The following is a 10,435-nucleotide window of genomic DNA, read 5'->3' as shown; positions in this document are numbered from 1 at the left end:
CGCACATCAAACAGCACTCCATTCTGCAAAGGTGACTGCGTGGTGCTGGATGAAGACACCATTTATTTTAGGGCCGTATATTTTCGAGAAGATTAGTCGTGCGGGCACTGTTACCTGTACCATCAGTGTTCAACGCTATGGCCATCTATATCGTCTGATAGAAATCCGTGTGATTTCGGGCTGTGAGGTTATCTGAAATATGTTGTGTTCAGTGCTGAATTGAAGGCACGCATTGCGCAACACAGTCTGAATGTGACCACCGAGAGACACCCTTCAGTTGTGAGACGTGCTGTTCCTCGATTATACCTAGTGGCAGAAAATGTTGGACAGCAACTTGAACATGTCTTAGAGTCAGTCTCACGACAAGGGCAACAGATGTCAGTTTGCTATTTACAGAGCTTTTGGCAGCAGGTTCATTACAAAACGATGTCATATTGCTGTTTTTGGTTCCAGGACAACTAAAAACCGATATCGTATTGCTTTTTATCCTGTCTTTGGTGTTTGGACAATTAAAACCCCATGCGATTTTGCTTTTATGTGGGCTTTGGCCTCAGGACACATAAACACCAATTTTTCTCATCCGATGTGGTACGACCTTGCCGTGTCACAACTGATAATTAATTGAAACCCTCAGCTGACGACAGGTGTTGTTGATGTACCTCAATGGGGACAGCTGAAAATGTGTGTCCCGACCGGGAATCGAACCCGGGATCTCCAGCTTACATGGCAGACGCTCTATCCATCTGAGCCACCGAGGACACAGATGAATAGCGCGACTGCAGGGACTTATTCCGTGCACTCTTCCCGTGAGACCCACATTTCCAACTGTCCACAATCTACATACGCAATGTACCTAACAGATATTTGCCCATCACAACTGTCGACTGCCAAACTTGTGCTGCAATATACGAGTGCATTGAACAGTAAGAATGGTGTAATGTAGCAGTCGTATTGGATTCAATCTCTCATTTGTATCCGACCCCGTTTGCGTTAAGACTCCGACAGTGCCATCTATTGGTAACACTTTCGTTACTTTGTTATTATTATTATTATTATTATTATTATTATTATTATTATTGTTTCAGGCGTTTCCCCCTGTATCAATAATACGTTGTTCAAATTTGAACTCATTCTTTGCATTGGTTCTCTTTCTGCAGCGTTTTGGAACTGGATCTTTTCGGACACCCTGTGTATGTTATTCACAGCATATGAAATCTGATTACCAAACGCGAACATCCACAAAAAGTGTTATGTTATCTGTTCATTCGTGTTATTACGTATTACAGGTGGTGATAATGCAAGCATTCATAAGGAAAAATGTTTTCAAGGACAAAATTAATGTGAGTGTTCCTTAATCATAACGTTTATAGTATCTGGTGATGCTAAAAAAGTGAATCGCTTCCAGGTAATGAGTTTTTTAGTTTGCAGTTTGCTTAAGATAGAAGAGCAAAAACACCTACAAAAGATACAGAGGAGGAGGACCGCCGAAATAAATTTCTCTGCTCTTTATTTAATATGTTTGAGTTACAGTCGGTACATTTGGGTATTATTCGTAACTACTCTTTAGATCCAAATCGTAGTTACGGAAATGCGAATAAAATTCATTGGCCTATGCTGGGTAAATCTGCTGCCAGCCATTGCAGCGCCAGCCGTTGACACCACGTCTTCATAGGGCAAGCTTCCCGCTGTGGCAGCCAGCTCAAGATTTACATCACCTGAGCAGCCGTATTCTGCCAGTCGCTAGTCTAATGGAGGATTCGCAGCGTTATAGAATATGGTTCAAATGGCTCTGAGCACTATGGGACTTAACTTCTAAGGTCATCAGTCCTCTAGAACTTAGAACTACGTAAACCTAAGTAACCTAAGGATATTACACACATCCATGCCCGAGACAGGATTTGAACCTGCGACCGTAGCGGTCCCGCGGTTCCAAACTGTAGCACCTAGAACCGCTCGGCCATCCCGGCCGGCTATAGAATATGTTTGGCAACTATGTGACCGTCGATTTTCTTCCTGGTTTGGTTCAGAATTATACTGGTAAATTTACTCGCGAATTTTTTGTCAGTTACATTAAATTTTCTGAATTATTTTCACTCGAGGGATGACGTAGATGTAGCAAATTAATGGTTTACAGTCCAGGAAGCTCATTCGAACAGAAACTGCAGCTTACTTCGCTATTCAATTTGTGAATTCTCTGTGTGGGCCATGACCGGCACAAAAAGGGAGAGCTGTTAGCCGCAGCTGCACGCTATCTTAGCGGTGAAGTGTTCGCCCTTCAGGCGCAAGAATGTGTTAGTTTTCAGAGTCAAGATTTTTACCTCTTCTGTGAAGGAGCCACTAGTAGGCAGATCGACAGTCAGTAAGGAAATCCTAAAACAACTTCTCTTCTATAGGTTTTAACGTTGTCTTAATTCTGTACCCTGTGGATCTAAAGGAGAAAAACTTGCTGAATTGCACACCTTTTATTGCCCTGTTTTTCAGCTTCTGTCAATTGTACTGACTTAACTGTAGCACTGGATTTTGTTATGTATCCATCCTTGCTGCCCGGTTTGCATACGTCTGTGGTAGTTCTCTAACGTCTTTCTTCGTAACATTATCTTTATAAGCTGTTATTCATTTCTATTAGTACAGTGCGTACTAAATAGCGTTCTTTCGTAAGTTTAGAGGAGACAGCAGATAAACATAAGAGAAAAATAAATTAGCAATAGTATACTCTCCAACAATATTTAAAACAGTCCGGCAATGTTTGGATAGTTTTTCGATTTCACGTCTACAGACAATATGTTGGCAATACTTCGTCTTCTTGCATGTTATTCTGTGTTAACAGACAGTAAATCTGTCCAGTCTAGCTTGAGACACCATGTTCTCCAGATTTCAGATACATTGCGTAGCCAACTGCCTAAAAAGAGTGGAAGACTGAATAATACCCTAACAATTGTTTTTCCCATTTCTGTGACTCTGATCATGGCTAATATTTCTGTTGGGATAATGTTTATGAGTACTAACAAAAACCTACACCACTAAGAAGACTGACAAATACTTTCAGTAAAGAGTTCGTAATATTCAAATTTATCTTTGATATTACCATGTTTATCTTTCAAAAAAGCTGTTCATACTCTGGCCAGTCTATATTTTATATTCGTTGTACTTCTGCCACCATCAGATATTTTACTGTCTACATAGCAAAACTCTCTCTGCATCAGCGACTTAATTCGACTACAGTTTATTGCCCATATATTTACGTCTGTACATCAAAAGAACTATAAGTGTCATCTACATACAATGTTTATGGCATGATCACTCAGGAAGCTTTGTCAATAAATGCCAACAGCGTCTGGTGAACGAGCTTTTCCATTTGCAGTACACCTCAGACCGAGAGAAATAAAATAATAATAAGAGCAGAATGTTTACCGCCTCGAGCGGGGACAGGTTTTGCGCAGTGCCTGAATTTGGTGCAGTTCCCTACCAGTTTACTACCTGACTGCCCCTATAGATGTTGTTAGTACAAAAATATCGGCATATTCCTATGAAGAATACTATCGAAGTGTAATAGAAAAATTACCTTGCTACGATATGTCCCATTCAGTTCATAACTAATCTTAATATCACACCATCTCTTCTTGACGTAAGGAATGTATGCTAAACTTCTCTCACTTTTGCCTGTCTCTTTGATTTCGTGTGGTAGTCAGAACTTAATTCAGAACGCCCTTCATTGTTCCATACAAGCAAATCATTTAAGTTGCTAGTTACTCCGTACAGTGATTCAAAAATAAAGAACATCTGAAATCTGTAGAGCACAGTGTCTCGCGCTATACTGGATGTCCTAATCCGCTTTTGCACAATTGCACCTGAGAACATGTGTTCTTCTTGCCATTAGTGTAGTCAATACCTTTCAACGCCGTAGGCATTTTTTGGCAACTCAATTGTCTTAACAGTGATATGTGGGTGTTGGACAGATTGATCCTGCTAAATTCACTTGACTTCTCCTTGTCATCTCGATGAAATATTCCCACTTAAGGTAATACATTGAATTAGTAAATTAAACTTTTTTGACTGCAAAAAGGTTGTTTCGTGCGTAGGCTACCCTACTGTCATCTTTCTCGTTGCGAGCTACCTACCTCAGCTACGATTACGTCAATGAGAAAGTGTTCACTGCAGCAGTGCCTCATCGACATAGTTGTACAGTGCTCCCTTTCTAAAAGAGTAGCTTCTTTCGAAAAAAGTCCCAATTTTTCTGCAAAAACTGAATCCTGTCAGTTCTTTTCGCTACTGTTTTAGGTGAGCTGCTAAATGTCTCAAGTTAAGTGACGGATCTTTACACTCCGTGCCTCCTGGCATTCCCGCAGGAGTATCCATAGTCGCCTGCATCGCAAATACCACTTTACATCACCTGGAGCAGAGGAAAAACTGAATGAAAGATCTGAAAGCAAATGAATCACCAGGTTTCGATGAAATCTCAAATCGGTTTTAAAAAGAGTTCGCTACGGCACTGGCTCCTTACCTAGCTTGTATTTATTGAGAATCTCTCGCCCAGCGCAAAGTTCCAAGCAACTGGAAACAAGCGCAGGTGACTCCAGTATACAGGGTGAGTCACCTAACATTACCGCTGGATATATTTCGTAAACCACATCAAATACTGTCGAATCGATTCCACAGACCGAACGTGAGGAGAGGGGCTAGTGTAATAGGTTAATACAAACCTTTAAAAAATGCACGGAAGTATGTTTTTAACACAAACCTACGTTTTTTTTAAATGGAAACCCGTTAGTTTTGTTTGCACATCTGAACATATAAACAAATACGTAATCAGTGCCGTTTGTTGCATTGTAAAATGTTAATTACATCCGGAGATATTGTAACCTAAAGTTCACGCTTGAGTACCACTCCTCCGCTGTTCGATCGTGTGTATCGGAGAGCACCGAATTACGTAGGGATCCAAAGGGAACGGTGATGGACGTTAAGTACAGAAGAGACTGGAACAGCACATTACGTCCACATGCTAACACCTTTTTATTGGTATTTTTCACTGACGCACATGTACATTACCATGAGGGGTGAGGTACACGTTCGACGGGCGTTTATAGGACGTGGAGGACGCATAAATTGGCCAGCCCGTTCTCCTGATCTTAGACCTCTGGACTTCTTTCTGTGGGGTACGTTAAAGGAGAATGTGTACCGTGATGTGCCTACAACCCCAGAGGATATGAAACGGCGTATTGTGGCAGCCTGTGGCGACATTATACCAGATGTACTGCGGCGTGTACGACATTCATTACGCCAGAGATTGCAATTGTGAGCAGCAAATGATGGCCACCACATTGAACATCTATTGGCCTGACATGTCGGGACACACTATTCCACTCCGTAATTGAAAACGGAAACCACGTATGTACGTGTACCTCACCCCTCATGGTAATGTACATGTGCGTCAGTGAAAAAGACCAATAAAAAGGTGTTAGCATGTGGACTTAATGTGCTGTTCCAGTCTCTTCTGTACCTAAGGTTCATCACCGTTCCCTTTGGATCCCTACTTAATTCGGTGCTCTCCGATACATACGATCGAACAGCGGAGGAGTGGTACTCAAGCGTCAACTTTAGGCTACAATATCTCCGGATGTAATTAACATTTTACAATGCAACAAACGGCACTGATTACGTATTTGTTTATATGTTCAGATGTGTTAACAAAACTAACGGGGTTCCATTAAAAAAAAACGTAGGTTTGTGTTAAAAACATACTTCCGTGCATTTTTTAATGGTTTGTATTAACCAATTACACTAGCCCCTCTCCTCACGTTCGGTCTGTGGAATCGATTCGTCAGTATTTGATGTGGTTTACGAAATATATCCAGCGGTAACGTTAGGTGACTCACCCTGTATAAGAAAGGTAAGAGAACGGACCCGCAGAATGACATACCAATATCTATACTACTGTTTACTGCAGAATCCTTGAACATATTTTCACTTCGAATATAATAAACTTTCTTGAGACTGAGAAGCTTATGTGCACGAATCAGCACGGTTTTAGAAAGCATCGCTCGTACGAAACTCACATTATATACTGAGAATTATGGATGAAGGTGTAAGTTAGGAAGTCGGGATGAGGGGTACACTTAGCATGGAAGGTCAAGGCCCCTTCTATGTGACTCCTTAACACAACAACTAGCAGTTCAATTAATAATTTTTCAAAACAAGCTTTTATAAAACAAATTAGAGGCAATCAACAAGTGGCCGTTCTTAAGACAATATCAAATGTACAATTACAACAACTTACCGGAGACTTCTATACTTACGAAACAAAGTACAATCAGAAGGCGATTTTAAAAAGGTGTCACATGATGGTCCCCCTTTTTTTCTAAAGGCAATAATCAATAATATGAAAGTGGTTTACAAGGCACACCAGTCCGTTACGAGCCCAAATAACACAAGGAGCACAACAAGTTAATTAATGTAATTGATTCTCTAGGGGACTGATGACCACAGATGTTAAGTCCCATAGTGCTCAGAGCAATTTGAACTCCTTGCCGGCTGCTCTTACATCAACAACACATACAGACAGTCGCTACAACGCAAATGTTTCCGCGAAACGAAGGCACCAAAACCACTTATACCTCCGATGGAGAGCGTTGTGCGAGATGGTCTCGAGGAAATTGTCTTGTCTGATAAAACAGACACCAAAGCAATGCGACGACCAGCGGCCGGAGTAGACATCAGGCAGGTGCACCACAAACTCCTGACCGTCCTGCAAGGCAGACCGGCCGCGCCGCTGCTGCTCGAGGCCGCGTGTTTTGCTCCTTCGTCCCCTCAAACACGTCCTAGCGCCTCGTAGCGAGTTCGACGACTAACCTCACGACCGCACATCCCGTCGCCAGATCACAACATGGGCAAAGATCGTTGTACAGCAGGTAATCGATAGTCGTGCCAATGAGCTGGCGTGCCAGAATAGGCGCACCACGGCTCAGAAAGGAAACAGACAGATTCAATATTTCTAAATTTCCAGAAAGCATTTGACACTGTGCCCCGTTTCAGGGCGTTAACGAAGGTACGAACATGTGGAATAAGTCCACAGATATGCGAGTGGTTCAAAGACTTCTTAAACATTAAAACCCAGTACAGTGTCCTCGACGGCGAGTGTTCATCAGAGACAAGGGTATCGTCAGGAATGCCCTAGGGGAGTGTCATGGGACAGCTGTTGTTCTCTATGTACATAAATGATTTGACTGTGAGGGTGGGTGGCAATCTGCTGTTGTTTTGCTGATGATGCGGTGGTGTACGGTAAGGCGTCGAAGTTGAGTGACTGTAGGAAGATATAAGACGACGTACACAAATTTCCAGTTGAATGACAGCGAGCTGCAAATGTGGCAAAATGTAAATTAATGCGGATGAGTAGGAAGATCAAACATGTACTGTCCGGAAACAGTATTACTAGAGTCCTGCCTGACACAGTCAAATCGTTTAAATATCTGAGTGTAACATTGCAAGGCGATATGAGGTGCAACGAGCACGTGAGAATTGTGGCAGGGAAGACGAATAGTTGACCTCGGTTTATTGGGAGAATTTTAGGAAAGAGGAGATCGCATATAGGACCTTGGTGCGACCTTTTCTTGAGTATTGCTCGAGTGTTTTGGATCCGACGAAGGCCCGATTGAATGAAAACATGAGACCAATTCAGAGGCGGGCTGTTTTAGATCTGTTACCGGCAGGTTCAAACAACATATCAGTGTTACGGAGACGCTTCGGGAACTCAAACTGGAATCCATGGAGGGGAGACGACGTTCTTTTCGAGAAACAATATTGGGAAAATTTAGAGAACCGGCATTTGAAGATGATTGCCGAACTATTCTGCTGCCGCTAACATACATTGGGTGTAAGGACAACGAAAATAAAATACGAGAAATTAGAATTACAAATTTAAGGTTTTCATTTGACTAACCCTCGCGGAATGGTTACAGCAGTCTAAAGGAGTCGGAGCCCAGTCTTTCAATGGTACGGTCGTGTGTTGTATGAGCTCCGAAGGAAGTTATAAGATTTCGGGAAATACGTTACCATAAACATGCTAATGTGAATGGAAGGGTTTGTGCATGACTGTGTTAAGATTAGCATGGGCTTGGCAGTGAAAGTGTACATCTCAAAGTTCAGAATATACCGAAGGTTTGCCGGTATTTCCACCTTTCATTCAAAATTAAGACCTTTTCCCGATTCTTAGAATAGTTACGTTGTATGCAGCCTGGTGTGTGTTGTAGTGCGGTAGGTTTCTGCTCGACTTTTCTATCGGCGATCTGCTGCACCGAGTTCTCAAGTAGGTGCAGGTAATGAACGAACGTAACCGCGCCGCCGCAACAGGTGCCGTAAGAAATCAAACCATGACAGTAAAACTTATTACGGCACAGTCAATGACTGTGGCTTGACGAAAACATACGAATTTCTGACGAAAAAGTGCATGAGGAAATGCTCCTAACAGGGAAAGAAACAAGATGTGAAGCGTTAAGAATAAAATTAAGCAACGTAGTAAGTTAGTCACACTGGATTGACGGTACGCATACCTTACATTTTAGTATAATACAATACTCATCATATAAAAACCAGTCGTCCGCCTCCGTTGCTACCGATCGTAAAATGCAAATCGTAGACTTCTTTGTGCCGCATCATTCAACATCAGTAAAGCATTTTATACTCACCAAAACTATCAGCGCTAATTGACGCTTTCGACGAGGTACGAGGCAGTGCAGCAGGGCGCTGGCAAGTGAATCCCAGAAAGCTCTGATGCATGCGGCGTTCAGAGGCAAACAGTCGGCCAAGAAATCTTTCGCAAAAAAGTCGTTGGCTAGAACTATTATAACCGGTATGTCAGAAAGTCAAATAGATTTCAGCCGTGCTACCAGACGTCACTACTCAGACGATAGGCGCTATAAAATTTCTGGCAGCAAGCGGTTTCGAACGAAAAACTTTTAATTCAGACGACGCGCTGTTTACCGTTAGATAACGTGCATCCGCTTTGAAGGAAATTTCGAACAGACGACGAGACTTCCTCCAGGAACTGCCGCAGCCTACAGTATTGCCGTTTTATGCAGTTAGCTAAACTTAAGAGTATTACAAGTGCGGCTTTATTATTAGTTCCACCTCGTAGTCGGCGATGAGCTGAACACTGCGGTGGCCCGGCTGCCGGCCAGGTTTTATGTCAGAGTGTGTACATATCTCTGTCTGTTACGAAAATGTGAGACTGTGACCATGAGAAATATAGGTTTAGGATTACGGAAGATTACTCAGATGACGTGCAAAATCAGTAACAACAAGTTCGAAAAATCTGTAATGATATGAAAGTAGCCAAAAAAAATGTCAGGAATTGCGATCACTGACGATGTGAGTGTACATATGGCCAGATGCTAAAGACACACAGTGCGTGACTGTGTGTTACCGAAAACGCAAGCCTCGGAACATTAAATGGTTAGAAAGAAAGAATACGTGAAGCAAGAATGTCCATGTCAGCCCTTACACGTGTCGTATTATCGGTAGGCCGTTATGCACGACCAGATAGTCGAAATTCCCCAATGGTAATACGCTCTGAATGTGGCGTTGACTGATGATGCAGAAAATAGAGATAATCAAGGGTCTTCAGGAACACATTCAGGATTAATGAAGATTTTCGATACCCACAGCTTGTAGAGCAGCCTATCCAAAGTAAGTCTTCTATGTCCTGCGTTCTGCAGATAAGTGGCGGCTAAAACATAGCTCTACCTGCGTTTCGAGCAGCTGTAAGTTTTCAACACATTCCCGTACCAACCCAACTGAAGAAAACAAATGAACGCATTTGAACCTCGTTCCCAAAGTCTTCGCTACTTCATGTACATCGATACTGTTGGGATATCTTTGAATCAAGAAATATTTCCTTTGCTGAAGGGTGCATAATGTTAGTGGCGTAGGAAAGTTAGTATGAGGAGTGTTTAGAGCCATTGTGGGTACAATTCAGCCTCGTGCTCACAAAACCAGTGCTGGACTATGCGAGCTGCGATGAACAGGGGCTCTATCGTCATGGAACACAGCTTTAGGATTGGGGAACAAACATTGTACCATGGGATGGAAATGATCATCCAAAATGGTCACATAATCCATGGCTTTAATGCAGCCTCACAAAGTAATCATGCGCTTCATGAAATACCGTAATATAGCAGCCCAAATCATTACATAAACCCCGCCATTTTTCGCTCCTATGCTGTAAACTCAGTCAGAAGTTAGTGTGAAACGAGACGCATCCGACCGAATTACTTTCTTCCATCGCTCCATAGTTGAGCTTTTATGGGTTCGGCACCATGTTTCCTCATCACAGGAATTCGTATCACTGATAGGCAGTTTTGGAATTCCAACTCGGCTGGAATTCCCTGCTTATCGAGCTTCTTGTACAGTTGGTACAGACAGGGTCCGTGAGTGCGACATTCAT

General features: G+C 42.5%; 1 non-coding gene across 1 annotated transcript; it reads right to left on the bottom strand.

Moving 5' to 3' along the window:
* Positions 1 to 684: 684 nt before the first annotated feature.
* Trnat-ugu (transfer RNA threonine (anticodon UGU)) lies at positions 685 to 759 on the bottom strand. The gene has a single exon. It is a non-coding gene; the product is annotated as a tRNA-Thr (tRNA).
* Between the last annotated feature and the right edge of the window lie 9,676 nt (positions 760 to 10,435).

Source organism: Schistocerca cancellata, chromosome 6, assembly GCF_023864275.1.
Source record: "Schistocerca cancellata isolate TAMUIC-IGC-003103 chromosome 6, iqSchCanc2.1, whole genome shotgun sequence".
Taxonomy (NCBI): domain Eukaryota; kingdom Metazoa; phylum Arthropoda; class Insecta; order Orthoptera; family Acrididae; genus Schistocerca; species Schistocerca cancellata.
The sequence above is the reverse complement of the archived record's forward strand: the minus strand, read 5'-3'. Positions and strand labels throughout refer to the sequence as shown.